This window comes from Prionailurus bengalensis, chromosome B1 (assembly GCF_016509475.1).
Source record: "Prionailurus bengalensis isolate Pbe53 chromosome B1, Fcat_Pben_1.1_paternal_pri, whole genome shotgun sequence".
Taxonomy (NCBI): Eukaryota; Metazoa; Chordata; class Mammalia; order Carnivora; family Felidae; genus Prionailurus; species Prionailurus bengalensis.
In genome coordinates this window covers 205,452,295-205,474,229 of record NC_057344.1, presented here as the reverse complement: position 1 = coordinate 205,474,229, position 21,935 = coordinate 205,452,295, and the positions used below count along the sequence as shown (strand labels likewise).

At 54.1% G+C, this 21,935-nt stretch overlaps 1 protein-coding gene across 1 annotated transcript in view; it reads left to right on the top strand.

Moving 5' to 3' along the window:
- Window positions 1–3,338: 3,338 nt before the first annotated feature.
- NSD2 (nuclear receptor binding SET domain protein 2) overlaps window positions 3,339–21,935 on the top strand; it is a 91,011-nt gene continuing 72,414 nt past the window's right edge. The window contains exon 1 of the mRNA XM_043573169.1: window positions 3,339–3,442. The gene's annotated coding sequence lies outside the window, so the exon portion shown is untranslated. The remainder of the gene's footprint in view (window positions 3,443–21,935) is intronic.

The window sequence follows — 21,935 nt, the reverse complement described above, 5'->3', positions numbered from 1 at the left end:
GTCTGGAGAGTGTAGCGAGTGGGCAGGGCTGGGAAGGGGCTGCTGGGAAGGTGGGGTGCGGGGAGGTCCCCCCCCCCTGCTCTGCCTGGGCTGGGGGAAGGGCCTCTATTCCTTCCCCTCCTTGGAGGCAGGGGCCACCTGGGGCATGGGAGGAGGGGTGGCTTAAGACTGCCAGTTTCCACTTGGAAGCCCTCTTTATTTAGCCAGGGATGGAGAAAGGCTGGGGTCAGAGTGCACACATCCCCATGGAAACAGCGATGAGCCTGGCCCCTCAGGGACCCTGGCCCTGGCAGGGGATGGGGCTCCTTGGGCTCAGGGGCCTGGGCTCTGCTTTTGGCAGCAGCTCTTCCGGGGAGGTCAGGCGGTGAGCTGCAGGGCATGTGGTGGGGAGAAGCAGGGAGGCAGAGAGTGCTCCAGCCACAGCCGCACTGGAAACAAGAGGGAGACTGCAGTGTGCCTCCTGGAGCCGCATGCCCAGAGTAGGCGGCTAGTGCAAGGCAGGCGGCCAGAGGGGCACAGCAGCAGACCTCGTGTTCAGGGGACTCCCCGCTCCTCTTGAGCCCTTGTTCTGTCTGCTGGTGCCAGCAGGCAGGCCTGGAGTCCTCTGGCTCTAAAGGCCTTGCCCAGCTGGCCTTGCCTAAGAAGGTGGGAGGGGTGCTGTGGGAGCTGAGATGGAGGGCAGCTGAACCCCACCAGGGCAGAGCGGGGCAGCGCTCGCCCCATCATCTGTTAATTGCCCGCCTCTGAGTACGGAGTTTTTGTCCAGAGAAATGACAGGAGTCTCTTTGAGACTCCGCCCCAGCTGCTGCCGTCCCAGTGTGTCTGGGATCCCTCTGGGCCCACCGGGCTTGGGGCTGTGCCTCTCATGGCGCTCCACCGCACGCCTCGGGCCTGTTTTCCAAGAAGATGTTTTCTCAGCCTGTCCCGCACGGAACTACCCAGGCTCTCAGAATTGCCAAGCTCTGTACGCACTGAAATAGCCACCCCAGGGACGACTGCCTACCTGTGGAAGCCTCACACGTGAACACCTGTGGGGGGCACAGATGTACCCGCACACGAAGGCCTCTTCACCCAGCAGTCCGTCTGTGCATGGGGGGGTGTCCTGAGTCTTCTGAGAGCCTCTTTTTCACACCGAGGGAGACTCAGCCATCGGAAATATGGTCTCCACAGGGTGAGGCCCCTGGAGTGTGCAGGGCTGGAGGGCTGTCCTGCTGGTCAGGCTCGCTGAAAAGGGCTCAGGACCTCCTTGAGTCAGCCAGGCTGAGCCCGGGGAGGACTGCACTGGGCGGGAAAAGACCAGCCAGCCCCAAATCACTTTCTTCAAGAGAATCTAAACACACACTTGCATGTTTTGAATAAATTTGCATATTGATCATACTATTCTAAATGCATTTTTTTTCCTCAGGAGAGGAGCTTTAATTCCAAATCTGTGAAATCAAATGAGAGATGGTGGTATCTGTCTTGTACTACAAGATTTATAAGACAGTTTTCAGGTTTGTTCCCCAGAGGGATCCTGGGCCCCCAGAAAGGACAAGGACACCTATTCTCCCCACAGCCGGACAGATACCAAGGCTAAATGAGAGCAAGAATGAGCCACCGTCCAGCTGGACACCTTGCCAGGAGCTCCGGTGGAGTCTGGCAGTGACTGCTGGGGGGTCTCTTCAGTTATCTCGGGATCTCCAGCACCCTGCAAGGACACAGCACGCATTAGGACCTCATGGATACCTTTTGGCTGACAGCGTGAGCAATTCCCTAATTCCTTTCACTTGTGACACTGGGGAGGGTCTCATCCCTGCCCTGGCTTGCCCTATGCCAGTCCCTGCTCTGGTGGGAAGCAGCTTGGAGCCGGTCAAGGTGGGGACTCTGAAGTGCCCACGTCTAACGCAGAGTTTCCTACCAGGGTCCTACATTGGCGGAACTGTATGGACAGCCTTTGTATCCCCAGGCCCTCAGACACGGGATGCGGCTGCTCGGGGGAAGGAGACCTGCGGTGAGATGGCTCTTTGCAGCTGAGGCCAACCCCGTAGAACGTGGCGGCTGGAGGCTGAGCAGGAAGACCCTGCTTGAAAGGGGACCTGAGCGGCACATCGTCGTGTCCACCATACCAGCCCCCCTGTCCTTACCACAGCCAGAGTGATCTCCTCAAAGCTGTGCTCTGACCACAGGCTGGCATTCCTAAGCCGCCCTGCCCCGCTGCAGCCTCATTGGAATGGCACATCGCCCAGCAGTTCCAGGGACCGAGTCCTCACTCTGACCACAGATCCCCCACTCCACCCAGCTCCAGGCCAGACTTGAGACTGGGGACGGGGTGGGGAACCGCTGAATCCACGCCCTGCAGATACTCTGCAGGAAGACTCCGACACCAGCGAGCTGGCCAATCCTTCTCCGGCCTGTCTTCCACGCTCCCTCCCATTGTTTGGGACCATCGGAAGCCAAGTCTGTAGCGTAGGCTCCAGGAGCGCAGGCGTGTGTGTGTGTGTGTGTGTGTGTGTGTGTGTGTGTGTGTGTGTGTGTGTGTGTGTGTGTGTGTGTGTGTGTGTGGAGGGGTAGTTGGAACTTGACCTCCGCCTTCCCCGCGCCACCGCGCTTCCTGTCCCGGGCGCCTTCTTCCCGCCCCCGAGGTAGGGGCGTGGGTGACCACCTGGGTGCCGGGCTGGCAGCCCCCGCGGGCTGGCCCCGCGGTGCCGCGCGCACCGGCCACCGCACCGCAGCCCGAGTGGCCCGTGCTGAGAGGAGGACGCGCGCGGCTGCCCGACGTCCCAGATCCACCGCCGCGCGCCCCCGGCAGGGGCCGCGATCGCGCGGGGCCGGCTCGCGGGCCGCGATTGGGCGCGCGGCCGTGACGTCACCCGGCGCCCGCTGGCTCCGGCCTCGGGCTCCCGGCTCCGGGCTTTGGGTTTAGCCGCCGCCAGGCGCGCGCCCGGCCGAGTAGCGGGAGCGGGACGCGCGCTCCGCGCTGCTCTGAGGCGGCTCGCGGGGTCCCGCGGCCCCGGCCCCCCGCGCGCCCCCTCCCCCCTCCCGCCCGGTCCCCGCCCCCCGCGCGCCGCCCCCCCCCCCCCGCTCCCCTCTCCCCCCTCCCGGTCCCCGCCCGCCCCCGCGCCCCGCCCGCCCGCGCGCCCCGCCCGGCGCGGATTTGAAAAGTCCGGCCGCAGCCCCGCGAGCGCGGCAGCCAATCAGCGGCGCGCACTTTCCCGCGGCTTCTGCGAGGCGGCGGCGGCCCGGCGGCGGCGGCGGCGGGCGGGAGGCGCGGGGGCGGGGTCGGCGCCGCGCGCGGAGAGCCTCGGCCTGGCCGCGCTGCGCCCGCCGCCGCCGCCGCCCCCTCCCCTCCCTCGGCCCTCCCTCCCCCACGGCCCCGGCCCCCTCCCCGGCCCGCCGCCGCCGCCGCCGCCGGAGCCGCCGCGCCGGGAGAGCCGCCGCCGCCGGAGGATGCGACGCACAACAGGTCACTGGAGCCGCCGGCTCAACCGCCGCCGCCGCCGCGGGCCCCGAGGGGCTGAGGGGTCCGGGGGCGCGGGGCCCGCGGGGCCGGGGCTGAGGGGCCGGGAGGAGCAGGCCGGCCGGCGGGGCGGGGGCGGCCGCGGCTAACGGGGCCGGGCGGAGGGCGGCCGCGGCCATGTTGGGCCCGGCCGCCGGCGGCTGCACCTGTGCCGGCCTGCGGGCCGGGCGGCCTTTGTTCGCGGCGGCGCCGAGCGGGCCGGGCCGGCCTTTGTGAGGCGCGGGGCCCGGCCGGCGGTGGGAGGGGCGCGCCGGGCCGGCGGGGAGGCGCTTTTTGTCTGCGGACGGTCCGCGGGTGACACTCGCGGGCGCCGGCCGTTGGTCAGCGCGGGCGCCCCGGAGCCGGGCCGGGCCTGGCCTTGGCAGGTGGAGGCGCGGGGACCCCGCCCGGGGCTGTCGGCGCGCGCCGCCCCGGCCCCCTCTCCCCCCGCCCCCCACCCGGCGCGGACCGGGAGCCCCCCCGGGGGGGGGGTCTCGGGACGCGCGGAAGCCCGGCCGCCGACCGCACGGCTGCCGCGGCCCCACTCGTGAGAAGGGCGGTTGAAAATCTCGGGCGTTTAAAAAATGCTGGTCTTGAGTCTGGGTGGAAAGGTCGCGCGGGCCCGCGGCGCCAGTCCTCTCTCCCGCTGTGCCCGGGGGCCGGAGCCGCCCCAGGTTTGACATCCAGGTGGAAACTTAGTATCGGCGGCTGCCCTTCCGCCGGGCCGCACGCTTGTGCAGCAGATGAGTGGGGGCTCCGGGTGCGAGAGTGAGAGCGTGAGCGTGAGCCTGCGAGGAACACGCCGCGGTGGTAGGGCGTGAGCGCGAGGCTTGGGCGCTGACAACCCACGCTTAGACTTTGGGGGCCTTGACTTTTACAGGAGTTAAACCCCGAGCTTCCTTGATCACTGAACAACTTCAGGAGCTCACGTAGGTACCCCCGCGCACCGGTTACGTTGTGTTTCGTGTATTTTAAAATGAGGTTGTCAGGATGTTAAGTAAGAAGCCGTCCCATTGTCGCGGCTAGGACCTTACCTTTTATTTTTTCAAATGCTTTAAATGCCCTCGGTGTCTGTCTAAGTGTGAGAACAACAGTGCTTCAAAGTACAGCTGCAAACGGCAAGCGGAGGGAACCCGGCCTGTGCGCACAACCCTTGCCTTGTGTGCTCTTACCCCCCAACCGTCCATAGTTCAAATCTAAACTACCGACTGGAAGTGAAGGGGACTCATGCCTTAAGCATGATTACTTTGAGTCATTTCCTTTCCTTTTCTTCCATTTTCTCAGACGCCCCGCAGCCTTCAGTTTTGGGCTGATGGTTGGTAAAGAGAGGGCGTGCTGCGTGCTTGTGAGTTGGTGAGAGCTTTTGTGGAGAGCTCTGATCTCTTCTGCACAAAAATCCTCCCTCCGACTACATGACTGCGGGTCAGACTGGCCTCTGACTCCAGCTGTAAACTTTCTTGTGTACGAGTTTCAGATAAGTAACTGCAGCTTGAGAGACAATCTTATTCTTACGCAAAGTAAACCGACCTGCGATTTGTGGAAACAGCGAGTGAAACAACAAACAGGCCACCAGGTGTGGCAACTAGGCTTAGGGTTTTTATGCACGTGATTCATATGGAACTCTTAGTAAATAGCGCTTTAATGTGAGGAGCCCAGTGAGGAACTGTGGGGATTCGATGCCAGAAATGAGAGGCTCCGCGGCTCTGGTTAAGGAGTGGGTCTAGCCTTCCACCCGTTTGGATGCCCTTTCCTCCTGCAAGGAGTCCCAACTTTGAAAAGTCCCAGCTCCTACGGCAGAATGTCAACTAATTAGTTACTTCCTTTTTATGGTTTGACGCTCGGGTGTGAGAGTGGGTGGGATGGACTCAGAGGTGCTGGCAGACGATGGAAAACACCCATAAAAGGTGTGCCTCGTGAGACACGGCCCACGTGAAAGGTGCTAAGATGATGCTGAGGTTTGCCGTCTGGATTTGTTTTGCTCTGCCCTTCTTATTCTGGACAAATAACCTTTGTAAGAAACACTTTCGGGAGCCAGTGGGAACTGGAGATTTAAGCTTTACGCTCCCCTGTCCTGGTACACACTTTTGCTGCGGTTCTGGCTTGGTGACAGAACGTGAGCAGTTTCGGGTTAGCGTCTCAGCTGCCTGAGCCTCCCTGTCCTCTTCTGCTGGACTCCAGCAAGTGTGTCTTTGTTCCCCAAATATGCGGTGCCCTGCCCTGACTCCAGGCCTTTGCGCAGGCTGCTGTTGGACCAGGGGCACTGCTTGTCCTTCCTGCCGGAGCGCGGAGTACCCGGCCTTCCAGTGGCCGGCTGTGGCCTTTCCCCCCTCCTGGCCTAGCTCTTGAAGATAGGGCTCTCCTGGCCTTGGGCGGCACGGGCTCTGGGGTGCCTCCTCACGGCAAGAGCTCAGCGGATGCCGAATATACGGGCATACGACTCAGGATAAACAAACAGCCCATTTTAAAGTCAGCACCTGACCCGTTTGCCTTTATTTTCTGTAAGTCTCGGCGCAGAAAGGGATCCTCTGGAAGAAGCTGAGTATGGCACGTAAGCGGCTGGCCTAGGGTCACCGGGCTTCGGTCAGGGAGCCAAGACCGCGTTTGCCAGGCAGGGCTGTCTCCTTCTCTCATCATAGCTAACTCCAATGTTAAGTGAAAGTTGATTATGAGACACTGCAAGCATGTAAGCGTAACGAATAGTAGACCCGTGTCTACCACCGAGATGAAGCAAGCAGCGATGTGTTGGCTGTACCTGTTTGTCTTGCGGGGCAAATACAGAACAGGAGGTGAGAAACAAGAGGTGAATGGAGGGAGGCTTGGGCTCTTACTTTACACACAGTCTTTATGTGATTTTTTTTTTTTTTTTTTTTTTTTGAGAGTGAGCATGCGAGGGAGGGGCAGAGAGAGAGAGGGAGAGAGAGAGGATCCTTAGCAGGCTCCGTGCTGAGCCAGATGCAGGGCTCAGTCTCATGCCCATGAGATCACGACCTGAGCTGAAATCCAGAGTCCCACGGATAACCTACTCAGCCACCCAGGCACCCCCTGTATGATTTGTTAATTTCTTTTCCAGGCATGGTTATTTATGCTAAGCCCTTTGGGGAGAAAGAGACTTAAGTTGGTTGCCCCAGGGACTTGTCAGCGTTTTGTCTATTGGTTGCAATATAGCTTCTGAAGGAGTTGATTGGTTTGATGAAATTTGGATTGCTAGGTAAAAAACTGAAGATGGACCACAAAGTTGTTTTGTCCTTGAGTCTGCCGTCCAACAAGCAAGTGGCCACATAAGCGTCTTCAAAGCACTTTTTTCTCTAATACTTCAACGGTTTCAACAAAACATAGAGGCACAGACATTGCAAAGTCTTGGTTAAGCTGAGTGTTGGCCTGTAGCTTAGAGCTCCCAGTAGTGAGAGTTTCCTAGCAGGTGTACAGGGAACACTCCTTATTCCTGGAAGGAATTGGGACCTCAGCGTTTAAGCTGACTGGGTTGTCACGGAAAGAGTTGATGGTGTGAATTGTTTGTTATGCTGTTAAAGGATGTATTTGTATCAGCAGCACCTTCGTGTTTCTGGTAACGTTTCATGTGTTTCTGCTGCTGTATTCTGGAGGCCAGCAGATCAGAAAGCGTGTTTCTGACTCCAGCTTTACCGCCTTCAGTCAGCTCTCTACACCCTGCCTCGACTGTGAAAAGTGCACTGTGATCACGTGAGGCCCCCCTTTTCAAGGATCTCCATTGCCTTAGGGTTCGAGACCAGCGTCCCTGGCCTCTCAGCTTGTGCTGCACTTATCTCGTCCTGCGGCCCATTCCCTCGGGCATCTGCATGGTCAGTGCTTGCCGCCTCCCTGCCTCCACACCCCCTAGTGCGTACGTGGGCACCGTTGGCTTTTCTTACCTCTCGCTCAACTCTCTGCTTGGACCGCACTCCCACAGGGCCACCCAAGTCTCTGCCTGTTTTGAGAGGCCCTCATAATTATGCCGGGAGCGCTTTGTGCTTCGCCCACCTTCGCCCACTCTCCGTTCCCACTGCCCTTTGGCCCATCGCAAGGACCGCGGCCACGCGCGGCCTCAGGTAGTTGCGTTTGCTGTTTCTTCTGCCCAGAATGCTCTGCCCTGAACACCTGCACGGCTAGCTCCTTGCCTGCCTTTAGGTCTTTGCTGAGACCTCTTCCCAGGCACCTTCCCTGACCGCTGACTTAAAAGACCCTGGCACTACCCATCTGCCTTAGCCTTTCCTCCTTGGCACTTATGCCCTGACACTGTGTTTTACATTTTTTTTTTTTTAACGTTTATTTATTTTTGGGACAGAGAGAGACAGAGCATGAACGGGGGAGGGGCAGAGAGAGAGGGAGACACAGAATCGGAAACAGGCTCCAGGCTCTGAGCCATCAGCCCAGAGCCCGACGCGGGGCACGAACTCACGGACCGCGAGATCGTGACCTGGCTGAAGTCGGACGCTTAACCGACTGCGCCACCCAGGCGCCCCGACACTGTGTTTTATTGATCTGTCCATCTGCCTGGCTCCATTGACATGTCTGTAGGGTGGGGACTTGTTCTCTTCTGGCTTTGATTACTCTCATACCCCCAAGTGCCTAGGGTGGTGCCCAAGTGACCATCAGTTGCTCCGTGATTATTTGAATGAATGGACTCTCAGTTCTTTGATTTTGAGTGTGTACAGTCTCAGAAGTGCTGTGAGCATGCTTGCCCTGCTGTGAGGTTGGGAATGCAGGGGAGGGCCATGGGCAGGTGACAGATGTCAGAGAGGAGGCTCACGAACCAGTGCTAGAGAATTGTGGCTCTCCAAGGCCCCGGAGGTAGGGGTGGGAAGAGCGGGCAGATACAAGAAAGGGGGCTGAAGTGGGATTGATGGGCTGGGGCACAGCATAGGGCTCAAATTCAGGGGACAGATTTGGTCCAGGTGACTCCAGTATTCATAATTTGAAAACTCTGGTGGCTGGGGCACCATTTTTATCTCCCTGTGTACTCGTGAGAGGGAAGTTGGGCCTAGTTTCTGATCTCTGTTCCCTGCAGAAAGGAGCTCTGATCTCACCTGCCAGCCACGAGTATCCCTGGTGCTTTTCTTCCTCTTCCTTCCGTAGAGGAGGCCATGGGTCTTGAGCACAGCGTGTGGCCCCTGCGTGTTTGTCCAGCATCTCTGTTGGCTGCTCCAAGACCTCACTGTCCTGGTGCTGCAGCTCTGGTGACCTGTTGCCTCTGGTGCTGCCCACCCAGCACCCACAGCACTAGATACAGGGTCTTTGTTGTTTGGCTTTTTTGCTCCCAAGTTTGTCATCGCTTTGTGAATGCTAGGCCCTGTCGTGACAGCACATTGTGTGGGCTCCCGTCCCTTCCTCTTTTCTAGGTCGTGACTTTTTCAGGGGGAGGACCTTCTGACCTGTCTTCGGGTCCTCGAACAGTGCCGCCGAGTACTCCGTTGACAAGTGGGGACAGCTTTGGAGTCTTCTCTTTTCCTGAAGCTTTTTGTTTCATGAAAGTGTGAATTCCTACATTTTTTAGATTGAAATATATGTTAGAAATAAGAGACTTCTGTGTCGTTTCCCCCAAAAGATTTGAAGTTGGTGCCGTCTGCATAGAGCTTTTCTCTGCAGCTTCCAGCATTGAATATTCTTTACCTCTCGTCGAACCCTCACAGCAGGAGGCCGAAACCCAAAGATATTAAGTACTGACCCAAAGGCACGCGGCCATAAGTGATTAGAGCCCCTGCAAGGCCTGACCTTTGTTTCCGTCTCTGGCAGCTTACTGTTCTGCCTCTCGGGATGTTTTAACAGAAGCCCGTCTATACGTGGCTGGGAGGGTGGGCCATTCTGTTTTTGTTAGTCAGCATGGCGGTGCACTTCTTTCTAACGTTTCTTCGCTCACTGAGTATCAGCTGTGTTCCAGCGATGAACCAGAGCCTATGGCCTTCACCCCGTGGAGTTTACAGACCTGTGAGGGGGATGAAACGGGGGAGACACGTCTTTGGAAACCCTGAAATAGTCCTGCCAAACCGTCGAACCTTAAACTGATCAAGGCTCTGTGTCCAACAACCAATTCATGGGAAATACAGGGGGAGAGGAACACGTTAAGCTAAACCATAGGGTCGCCGTTGGCAGAACCTACAAGACCAGTGACCTGATCTCTTCAACAAGGAACAAAAGCGTTCTGTGGACATTTTATTTGTGTCCAAGGCAGGCCAGTTGGTTAGAGACGTGGCTAAACATCACCTGTGATAGCCGGGATACTTAGGAACCGGAACACTGACTGGATGTGTCGTTAAGGAAGTATTTTTTTTTAGCTGCCATAATGGTTTTGTTATCTTTGAAGAACATAATTTGAGGGGTACCTGGCTGGCACCGTTGGTAGAGCATGTGACCTGATCTCAGGGTCCCGAGTTCAAGCCCCGTCTGTATTGGGCACGGAGCTTACTTATGAAAAGAACTTGTACCTTTTAGAGACACGTTCAGTTACTTACCTATGAAATGATGTGCCACGTGGGATTTGCTTCACAATTCTCTGAAGAGGGGACAGTGGATGTATGGCTGGCTGGATCAGGACTGACCTAGGTCGAGGTTGGTATGGGAACGTGGGGCTGTACCTGCTCTATCTACCTTTATGTGTGTTTAGAATTCTCCATGACAGAAAAGAGGAAAGTCGTGAAGGAAATCTCGGATGCGTCTAGTAGCATCTGTAGGGAGATTCTATGTAGCTGGGGACTGGCTTTCAGGGAAGACTTCCTGATGGGATGGGTGCTGGAGCAGAGAGCAGGAGAGGGCTTGGTGGGGGACACACCTAGTTGAGGTAGGCACCCGTACGCAGAGGAGGGGGCAGCCTGTGCAGAGACCCTGGGGCGGGAACGGAGGGTGAGGGGACCGTGTGCAAAATGAAGCTGCACAGGTCGGAAGGGGGCAGGAATTTGGGGCTGTAGGAAGGATCTTCCTTCTAAGAGCAGCGCGAGGCCCTTGGAGGGTATAAGGAAGGGCGGGGCTTGTGGGTGAGACACACATCCGTTGGCTTTGGACAGTGCCTCTGTCGGAGTCGTCTGTAGAGTTGGTGATGGGAGGACGGGGGAGCGTGAAGAGCTGGGTACAGGAGGCCAGGCTGTGGCTGCTGTCCGTTTGCACGGGGAGCTTTCCAGTCGTCCTTGCTTTGGACGTTTGGTGCCCGGTAGGACTGAACAGTCCTGCCCCCGTGGAGTTTGGTGTGGCCGTATGATTTGCTTTGGACAATGAGAAGTGACCTGTTGCTTCTGACCAGAGGATCTGAGGGATGTGTGCTTTATCATATCTTCTTTTTCTGACTCTCATTGTGGGAGCACACAGATCTGTACTGTAAGCAGGAGAGAACCCTTTGGGTTGAGCCAGGTAACAGGTGATGGCTTTGGGGCTTGTCACCGCAGCATGACCTAGTCCTTGGGTCTCCAAGCCTGGGCCCCAGACTGGCACCATATTTACCTGGGAACTTGTTGGACACACACGTTCGCGGGCCTGTCCTTGGCCTCTTGAGTCCTAAGCTCTGGAGCGGGGCCCGGCATCTGTGTTCAGATGAGCTTTTCACGTGATTGTGATGCTTTCTACGTCGAGGAGAACTGCCTGTGACTTTGCTGATTGATAAGCCAGTTAGGACCTTGCGGTGTTTGTCCGGTGAAGGATGCTGGTGGTGGGCTGGTGCCGAGGTGGTGGGTGTAGGGAGAAGTAGGTGGGTGTGGGTAGGAAGGATTCTGGAATAAGACTGATAAGACCTGTTGTTTGGGATGGGAGAGATGTTTGGGGTGGCCCCTAAGTTTCTGTCTGATAAAACCAGGTAGATGGGGTGCCATTCACCATCTAGACAAAATACTCTTCTGTAAGAACAATTTATATCTACTTTGGTTTCAGGGTTCAGAAACCAAGAACAGCCTATTAAAGAATCATGAAAACGTCTGTTGATGTCTTCGTGGAAATATCAGTTTCCTAGTGAAGCTCACGTTGATCCCCCCCACACCCCCGCCTTTGAAATTGCGTCCTGTCTGCTCCCCAGATCCCCCGGCTGATTATTTTTCTCCACAACAGCCGTTACTTTGTTTATTGCCCCTCCCCCTTGAGTGGAAGCTTCTTGAAGGTAGGGGCCTTGTCTCTAGTTCACTTCTGTGTCCCTGCAAGCACTCGGCGTGTGTGAGCCGAACAGACAATTGCCTGTTCAGGGGTCAGCACCGATGCAGTCCCCGTGGCCAGATCCGAGAGCGGGCCGCAGCCACCCACCACGGCCTCGGGGGTGAGCAGGAGGGAGTGCGGGCGACTTGGAACCGCTCGGGTTTTGGTCTGCGTGTGACTGGGGTGCTGCCGAGCATTGTCCGGCGTCTGGTCGCGAGGCCCCTGATTCTCATCTGTTGGAATTTCTGTGGGAAGGTCTGGCCTGAGGGCGTGGGGAAGCTGTCTGACTTCGGCGGCTTAGTCCTCCTCAGGTGGGAGAGGACAGGCATGTTTTGTTGAAAGCAGCAGTGCCCGGAATGAAGGCTTGCAAGCGGGGCTGCCGACCGAGCAGCGTGGTGGGTTTTCCTCCCCCCGTTCTGTTTCTGAAGCTCTGTGCTTTGTGGGACCTGAGTCGGGATTACGCATCACGTTAACAGGTCATTGGGTTGCTTTCTGTCTAGTTCTGAAAGTTGTATAAAAAAAGTATTTGTTTCCTTAAAATTCAACCGCTTATAACTTGTTTGAGAAAAAATAGGAGTGGTTCGTGTTGTCCACTGCCCACCTTTGGAGGCTAAGCTCGCGTGTGTCTCTCAGACAGTACAGTGCTCTCGGCTGCTCTAGGGACCCGTGTGAATCCGCAGGTGGCGTCAGTAAAGGGCGGAAACAGGGTGGCGTCCCGTGCTCTCGTGTCGGCCGCCCGCCACGGGTCAGTGGAGTGTGATTGAGGGCTGTCTCCTGGTTCAGAAGAAATCCTGGACCGTTACCCTCTCTGCTTCCTTTGGAGAGGGGCCTTCCTTGTTTTTGTAGGTTGATAAGTGTCTGAGGCAGGGGGAATCTGCCTTGGCGGCCCGTTACGTTTTAATAATAGGGCCTCGCTCTTCCTTTACCGGCAGCCTCTTGAGTCCCCCAGGGAGACTCCTTGTGGGGCCCAGCGTGGCCAGCGCGGGTGTGGGAGGGACGTGCACCTGCTGTTGCATTGGACCTGGCGGCCGCTCGTGGTTGAGCCCCTTTGTGGGCTGTCTGCGTCCCATAGAAACCAGTGTTGCCTCCCGTGGTCTTCGCCAGCTACCTGTTCTCCGCGCGCGGCCGAGATCTCGGGGCTGCTTCTTTGTAGCTGCTCATATCCTGGCGCCACCTCGCTGCTCTTCTCCCTTCATGAACCCCTGGGCACAGGAGTGATGGGCAGGGTAGGGGTGGAGCAGAACCCGAGTTTGAGTTCCCGCTGGAGTTCATAGAAGTCTACTTTCAAGGATACGTGAATTCTTGACACATCATTAAGGCGAAATAGGAAGCTTAATTATTATTATAGATGATTTTTAAATTTTGTAATCTTTATTTTTGAGAGAGAGAGAGTGAGCGAGTGTGCAAGCGGGGGAGGAGTAGAGAGAGAGAGGGAGACACAAAATCTGAAGCAGGCTCCGAGCTGTCAGCACCGAGCCCGACGTGGGGCTCGAACCCACGGACCGTGAGATGATGACCTGAGCTGAAGTTGGACACTCAACCGACTGAGCCACCCAGGCGCCCCTATTACAGATAACTTTTAAATCAGAAAACACATTTTGTGAAAAATTGGTATGATACAGAAATGTAGGAAGGAAGGAAACATAACCTCACCAACTAAAATGTTGATGGCTATTTCTGGCTTAGCTTCTCCTTGATCGAACTGGACCACGAACCCTAAGAACAAATTCTGCTCCCCTGTCCCCTGAGGCAACCGCTGTGCTCTTGTTAGTCGTTTCTGTAGACTCTGTCTGCACTCTGAAAAAAAGGACTTGCTCATTTTGCAGAGTTGAGAACTTTGAGGTTTACATGTTCTGTGTCAGGTTCCATCTTTGGGAGTTAAGGGTCTTTCTTGTCCCCTCGCCTCCCACTCCCTTCCCTGCTTCCTCCCAATATTGTGGTGCTGGTGAATCTATTTCTACGTGGCGGGCTGTTCTAGAATTCGGTGGTTGAAAACCTAGCATTTATCTGAGTGCAGTTCTGCTCTTGGCTGCAGGCCTCTGCTCTCCCCAAGGTGGGCCTTCCCACGAGGCTGCTTGGGCTTCCTCTCAGCGTGGTGGTGGCTGCTCTCCAAGGTTAGGCAGGCGCTGGTGTGGCATTGCTCTTGTCATGCTCCTTCCGTGAAAGCAGTCACAGCCCCAGGCCAGACAAAGGGCGTGGAAACATAGACATTTCTTTGTGCAGGGGAGTGAGAGAGGATTTTGGGCCGTCTTTCGTCCACCACAGTTTTGTAACAGTTTTTGGTTTAAATGGATGTGTAGCAACTGTTACATTGTTCAGCTGAACCATGCAGTGTGATGGGTAATATTTGCTTTCGTGTGTTTCCTTAGTGCAAACCGTTATGTTGTTTTCCATTTGCCTGGGCTCCTGTGCGTCTATTACTAATTCAGTCCCAGGTTTTCCAGGTGAACCGTGTAAAGAGCCTTTAGTGATGGTCAGCTGGACTCTGTCACGGCCATGTTTTTCTTTCGGTGACCTCGGAGCTCTTTGCGCTCCTGCTCCAGACTGGGTCCCCACGGGCCTGTGACACGGCTGCGTGTTCTTCCCTTCACAGGTGGACCTCCAATTCTTGGGTCTCTTGTCTTCTGTGATTTACTTTGACCTGTGGTGCTTCTCTTAAATGTGCTCCGGGAGGCGACATTTTTTGAGACCTGGCTTGCTGAAACAATCTCCTATGTCGGTTGATAGCTTGGCTAGGTGTGTGGTTTGGATTGGAAATAATTTTCTCACAAATTTGAAGTGCATTGCTTCAGTATTTTGGGGCTTTCCACGTGCATTTTCTCTTTTAGGAACACTGATGCTATCGCGGTTTCTGATTCTTTGCCTATGACCTGTTATTTGCACCCTGCCCCCCACCCCCCACCCCCCACCCCTCCCGGCCATGGGTCTCCTCTGCATTCATTATGCTGGCACTTGATGACTTGGTGGGTCTTTTTAACCGTTTGATTCTGGGACATTTCGAGTTATTTCTAACATAATTAAAAAATCTTGACTATGTTTCTGTTTTTCTCCAGTTTTATTGAGGTATAACCACCGAAATTGTTATATATTTAAAGCACACAAGGTAATGATTTGATATGCGTATGCGTTGTGAAATGACTACCACGATCAAGTTATCCATCACTTAAAAGTTACCTTTAAAAATGTTTTTAGGGGCGCCTGGGGGGGCTCAGTCGGTGAAGCGTCTTGACTTTGGCTCAGGTCGTGATCTCGCAGTTTGTGCGTTCGAGCCCTGTGTCAGGCTCTGCAGAACCAGGAGTTGCTTCAGATTCTGTGTCTCCCTCTCTCTCTGCCCCTCGCCTGCTTGCACTGTCTCTGTCCCTCTCTCTGTCTCTTTCTCTCAAAAATAAATACTAAAAAAAAATTTTAATTCTAGTGTAGTTAACATACAGTGTTATGTTAGTTTCAAGCGTACAATATAAACTGTGTGTGGTGAGTGTGCTTAAAAGTTGCTTTCTTAGCAAATTGCAAGTGAAATCCATTATTAACTACAGTCACCATAAAGTATATTATATCTTCGATCTTATAAATGAAAGTTTGTATTCTCTGGGGCATCTGGGCGGCTCAGTCGGTGAGTTCAGGTCATGATCCCAGGGTTGTGGGATCCAGCCCCGGGTTGGGCTCCTTGCTGAGCCTGGAGCCTGCTTCACATTCTCTCCCTCTGCACCTCTCCCCTGCTTGTGCGAGCACAGGTGTGCCCTTTCTCTCTCTCTCAGATTCAAAACAAAACAAAGCAAAAGTTTGTGTTCTCTGACCAACGTTCTCCTGTTTCTCCCACCCCCAGCCCCTGACTGTTTTACTCTCTTTTTCTATGAGTGTGACTTTTTTTTTTCTTTTTCAGATTACACATGTAAGGGGGATCACACAGTTTTTGGCTTTCCCTCTCTGGCTTATTTCACTTAGCATAATGTCGTCTGGGTTGCAAATGGCAGAATTTCCTTTTTTTTTTTTTTTTTTTTTTAATTGGGGCAACTTTTTATATATACAATGGAATAGTATTCCATTGTATATGTCTACCATATTTTCTTCATCAGCTGGTGGGTTGATGGACACAGAGGTTGTCGCCATGTGTTGGCTGTTGTAAATCACACTGCACTAAACATGGGTAGCCGATACCTCTGAGATAGCAATGTTGTTTCCTTCAGATAAATGCTCAGAATGGGATTGCTGGGTCACGTGCTGTTTCTTCTTTCTCTTTAATGTCTTTTTTTATTTTGAGAGAGAGCACACGCGTGAGCGTGCATGGAAGGGGCAGAGAGAATCCCAAACAGGCCGTGCTGTCAGCCCAGAGCCTGACCTTGAGCTCCATCCCACGAACCGTGGCATCGTGACCTGAGCCACAGTCAGGAGTGGGACGCTTAATCGACCGAGCCACCGACACTCCTCAGATGGTATTTCTGTTTTTAATTTTTTTGAGGAACTTCCATCCTGGCCTCCCCAGTGGTTGCACCAGATTCACGTTCCCACCGGCAGCACACGCCCCTTGCCCGTGCTCGTTTCTTGTGTTTTGATGCTAGCCATTCTGGTAGGGGCGAGGTCGTCCTCACCGTGGCTCTGAACGGCCTCTCTGTGACCGTGAGTGGTGCTGGGCATCTTCTCGTGTACCTGCTGGCGGTCTGCGGGCCCTCTTGGGACAAATGTCTGTTTAGGGCTCTTTTATAATTTTTAAAACCTTCTGTTTCTGTTTGGAACTCTTACCACATGGCTGTTGTGTCAGCGTGATCTTCAGATTTTCTTCTTTTTCTCCCCAGTGTTTCTCTTTTCCTTCCTGCCTTCCTCCCCCTTCCACCCGCTCCCTGTTCCTTCTCCTCCTTTCTCCCTTCCTGCCGCCCTCCCTCCCTCCCTCCCTCCTTCCTCTCTGCCCTTTGGCAAGACTAGGAGATTATGATGTCTTGTCTCTTTTTGTCCCCTTAGCGGTATTGGAATGTGACTACAGACAGTGCTGTCGTTTTTAATTATTTCGGGAATATTTTTACATTTTCATAATGTTCCTTTAAAAATCTAACGAAGAGCCTAGATGATACGTTCTCCTGCTTCAGAATTAAAACGTTATGGTGTGAAAATCTCTCTCCCACCCCATACCCTGGCCACCCGATTCACCTCCCTAGAGGCCACCGTGTCACCAGAGGTGGGCAGAGAATACCCGAGTGGGAGGCTGTGTCTGTTTGGACTCCCGTGGGAGTCACATCGAGGGCTCTCCCGTTTTCTGTGCGAGGTGTCCTCTGAGCTGCCGCTTCGCTTCTGCCTTTGTAAATTCTTGTTTCTCGTGGTGAGTCTCCTCGCTGTTCTGATTGCCCCTCTCAGTGAAGGTTTGTTGGTAAGATGGAGGTCCTGGAGCCGGTGGCAAGGTCTGGGTGGGGGGCTTGACTGAAGGCTGACTGGTCGGGACCCCACCGTCAGGCTTGGTGGGCGTTTCCCCCTGGGTCCGGGCAGCTGTCTTAGAAATCGCTGCTGCGCTGAGCGCCCCCCCCCCCCCCCGGTAGCGCGCCCCTCCGATGCGCCCCGTCCGGAGACTAGACTCCAGGCTGTGTCCAGCGGGGACGGGGCTGGGGCTGGGGCTGCATATTTCTTGGACCTACACCAGCTCTTCCCAGTTTTTGTAGCAGATGCCCCTGCTGCATGTGGTGAATTCTCATTCTGCGTCAGGTGTATTTTACAGGGAAAATGGGAAAAAATATTTCACAGCTATGAACAATACAATTTAATCTGCTTTTAATACCCTTCCTATTCAGCAAAAATAAATTGATATTTAAAAACCAGGCAAAATTCACATACCATAAAATTCACCACTTAAACCATTTGAAGATTTATACTTCAATGTTTTTCTTATTTGTTTTTGTTTTTTGTTTTTTCCTTTCTGTTTGCTCAGTATGTCTCAGGGTTCTGCAACCGTCAGCACCGTGTCATTCTTGCCTGTTTTCATCATTCTGGTGTGGAGCCCAGTACTCCTAGCTGTCACTCTCAGACCCCTCTCATGCCCCAGCTCCCAGCAACCACCTTTCTCCTTTTGGGCTCCATGCATTTGTCTGTTCTGGATGTTTCTTATAAGTAGAATCATATGATGTGTGGCCTTTTTATGGCTGACTATTCCATTGTATGGTAGGTCACATTTCTTTCCTCAGTTTATCATTATTATTTAGGTGGGGTTTTTTTTTGCTTTTATGAATAATGCTGCTGTGACGATCCTTGTACAAGTTTCTGTATGAACGTATGTTTTCAATTCTCTCTTGGGTAGACACCGAGGAGTGGAATTGCTGGGTCGTGGGAGCCCTGTGTTTAACTGTTTGAGGAATGGCTGGACTGTTTTCTACAGCAGCCGTACCATTTCACATCCCCACCAGCAGCGTAGGAGGGTCCAGAGATTTGACATGTAACACTGAGAGTAAAAACCAGCAATGGGACCAAGGAAGATACCAACTTGGGTATCATCATGAAGTTAGGATCGGAGCAGCAGGGGAGGCAAGCGGACGGGTAGGCCCAAGGCTAGCATCGAGATCGGCCTGAGGCTCGAAGCTTCCAAACAAAACAAGAAACAGGTCACTTATAAAGTCCTGACTTTTCTAGGTGCATTTCTGCAGGAGAAGCAGACTTTTGCTATGAATTCTAAATTTTGTGGAGTAAAGCTTCTCCTTCATGAGAGACTTGGAGTGGCCGTTGCCCTCAACCCTGGTTCTGTAGCCATCCTGATTTCGTTGTTCATCCCACGGCGGTCTTCGTTGTGAGGATGGAGGCCATCACTCGGCGGAGGCAGGAGAAAAGTATATTCCAGGCAGATGAGCGTGACATGTTAGAAAGCAAGGGAGTACGGAAGGAGCTGCGTCTGTGTCTGCAAGTCAGATTTATTTGTAGGCTACGGTTTCCCGGCTTTCTGGGTAAGTCTCTCGCCTGCCCCTGGGGGAGTGACCCAAGAGCTTGATCCCTCCGCCGGCTTGGCTCTAGGGAATGTCCTGAAGGCCTTACTGCTGTCCAGCATCGAGACTTCTCTGCAGTGATTCTGCTCGGTTGGATTCCCAGAATGGACAGCACAGGCCGCGGCCCAATGCTCGAGTGGCCGGGGGTGTGGGACAGCGGGGCCCCACGGGGATGAGCTCTGGAGAGTGCTCAGCTCTGGTCTGGGGAGGACGCTCTTCCTGCCGTCTTGTGCCTTCCACCCCATCTTTCTCCTTCCTCTTTTCCTTCACATACTCCGTCTGTATTTTGAAATGTCTTGCTCCTCTGGAATATTAGCTCCACAAGAATACAGAATGTGCTTTACCTGCCGCTCTGTTTCCAGGTGCTGCTGGAGCAGGCCTGGTGCCCGTAAGTCGTTCTGAATGCCGATCGTTTCTTCCTGGGTGACTTGTCCCTTTCTCCTGAAAGCAGCGTGCCTTGTTTCACGTTGCAGACCCTCCTCTGTTCCATGTGGCCCTGCCCAGCCGTTTGACGTGTGCGGTCGTGTGACACGTGCTCTGTGACACGCGAGGTGGTCATTACGTAGCCCTGGAGAGCTCGTCGCGGACGGCAGCGGTAGGGTGCGTAGTCCCCTGCACTTGCCCCCTGGAAAAGCCCCCCATAGCTCGGAGCTGCTAATTTCGGTTTAACTTCCATAGTTTCATTTCTCACTCTGTTTCGGTGTTTTCTTTCCTTTCTACCACGATCACGTGCTACATTCGTTCCTGGAAGACATTTTGACAGGGACCATGTTTATGCACGAGAGGACGTGGGCTACTGGCCTCTCTCTTCCCGTGTGCCTGTGAGGCGGCTTCGGTCCCTGCGGGCCCCCCACGCGGGGCACCTGCAGCCCCACTCCCTCTGCTGCCTGTGTCCCTGGGGGTTCACGCAGTTCTTGAAATTCCTTTGCTGTCATTTTTATTGGGGTTTCCGGAAGGAGTGTACATGCGTGTGAGAAATATACTCATAGTCTTTTTAAATATAAAAATTGTTTTAGAATTACCTCTTTCCCCTTACTTTTTGCATCCTGTTCTTTCTTCTGGGTTTATGTTCTTGCTACCATGCCTCTTTTAGCGTTTCTTTTGTCAAAGGGATGTGCATATGGAACTCATACAGAGCATGAGCAGAGGGGGGGCAGAGCGAGAGGGAGACACAGAATCCGAAGCAGGCTCCAGGCTCCGAGCTGTCAGCACAGAGCCTGACGCGGGGCTGGAACCCGCGAACCATTAGATCATGACCTGAGCCGAAGTCGGACGCTCAACTGACTGAGCCACCCAAGCGCCCCTATTTATTTTTATTAAAAAAATCTTTTTTAAAAAATGTTTATTTCAGACAGAGAGAGAGAGAGAGAGAGAGAGAGAGAGAGTGAGTGCACACCAGGGCAGGGGCAGAGTGAGAGGGAGACATGGAATCCGAAGCAGGCTCCAGCCTCTGAGCTGTCAGTACAGAGCCCGAAGCAATGAATGGCTTGAACCCACAAACCGTGAGATCATGACCTGGGCCGAAGTTGGACGTTCAACTGACTGAGCCCTCCAGCTGCCCCAGCAGTCATGTTTTCTTTTTTAATTTTTTTTAATGTTTATTTATTTTTGAGAGAGAGAGAGAGAGAGAGAGAGAGAGAGAGAGAGAGAGAGACAGAGCATGAGTGGGGGAAGAGAAGAGAGAGAGGGAGACACAGAATCCAAAGCAGGCTCCAGGCTCCGAGCTGTCAGCACAGAGCCCGACGTGGGGCTCGAACCCATGGACCGTGAGATCGTGACCTGAGCCGAAGTCGGATGCCCCACCGGCTGAGCCCCCCCAGGTGCCCCTATTTAGCTTATTCTTTATGGGTTTTAAGATTGTCTTTTTGTCCTTCATGTTGTGTGGCTTCAGTGTGGCGAGGCCTAAAGTCAACAACGTCAGAGTGGAGTTTTAAATAATTACAGCTATTTCAACGTGGTATGAGCTGTCTTAGGAGAACGCGTTCATCTAAGTGTTCAGTTGTGGCTCTAAACTCCCGATTTGCTCTTATTTATGTTGCTTAGGACCCCGGCTGCTCTTTTAGTCTGAAAACATGATTTCCTTTCGTCTCTGCGAAAATTTCCATCATTATCCCTTTGAAATTGCCTTTCCCGCATCCTCCCGTCTCTCCCGGAACTCCGCTGGGACGTCCGCTTCCTGAGGGCAGAGTATCCTTTCTTTTGTGGCGGTTGTACACGGCGTAAAATTTACTGTTCTCACCACTCTTGAGTGTGGACTTCAGTGGCATGAAGTCCGTTCACCTCGGTGTAGGCGTTGCCCCCCTCCGTCTGCGGGACCGTCTCACCTTCCCAAACCGACGCCCCGCCCTCATCGAACGCCAGCCCCCACCCTGCCTCTGTTCTCGTGCGGCCACCAGTCCACTTTGTGTGAGTATCATCACTCTGGGTACTTCGTGTAGGTGGAGTTGTACAGCGTTTGCCCTAAAAGTAAGTAGATACGTGCGCACACACACGTAAAGAAGGGGCGCCTGGGGGGCTCAGGCGGTTAAGTGTCCCACTCCAGCTCAGGTCACGATCTCACGGTTTGCGGATTCGAGCCCCACGTGAGGCTCTGTGCTGACAGCTACGGAGCTGCTTGGGATTCTCTCTCTCTGCCCCACCCCCGCTGTGCTCACACCACACTCACTCTCTTTCTCAAAGTAAATGTAAATAAACTTCAAAAAATGGGGGAGCTCTGTTGGAAGAGCATGTGACTCTTCATCTCGGGGTCATGAGTTTGAGCCCCATACTGGGTGTAGGGATTACTAAGAAGTAAAAAAAAAATTTTTTTAAAAAGGAGCGCCCGGTGGCTCAGCCACTTGAGTGTCCCGACTCTTGATTACGGCTCAGGTCGTGATCCCAGGGTTGTGGGATGGAGTCCAGGTGGGCAGCCTGCTTGGGGTTCTCTCTCTCTCTGGCTCCCTCTGCTCTTCTCTCCTGCTTGCACACACGCTCTCTCTGAAATAAGATGAAAGTAGATAAATAAAAATTAAAAACCAGTACCTTTCCTTTTATAACTGTCTTCTCTCGCTTGGCGTAATGTTTTCAAGGTTCACGGAGATTGTAGTGTGCAGGATTTATCACTCTTCACGGCCGGATGCTGTCTATGTACACATTTTGCGTATTCCCTGCTGATGGACAGGCAGGCATCTTTTGGATGTTATCAATAATGCTGCTGTGATTGTTGGATTATAAACATCTTTTGAGTCTCTGCTTTAAATTCTTCTGGATGGGCAGAATTAGTTTTTTTGGAGCGGTTTTAGATTCACAGGAAGATTAAGAGGAAGGTAGGTACAGAGAGTTCCTATATACCCTGCCCCCCACCCACACACATCCCTAGCCTTCCCTGTTACCGACATTCTCCACCAGAG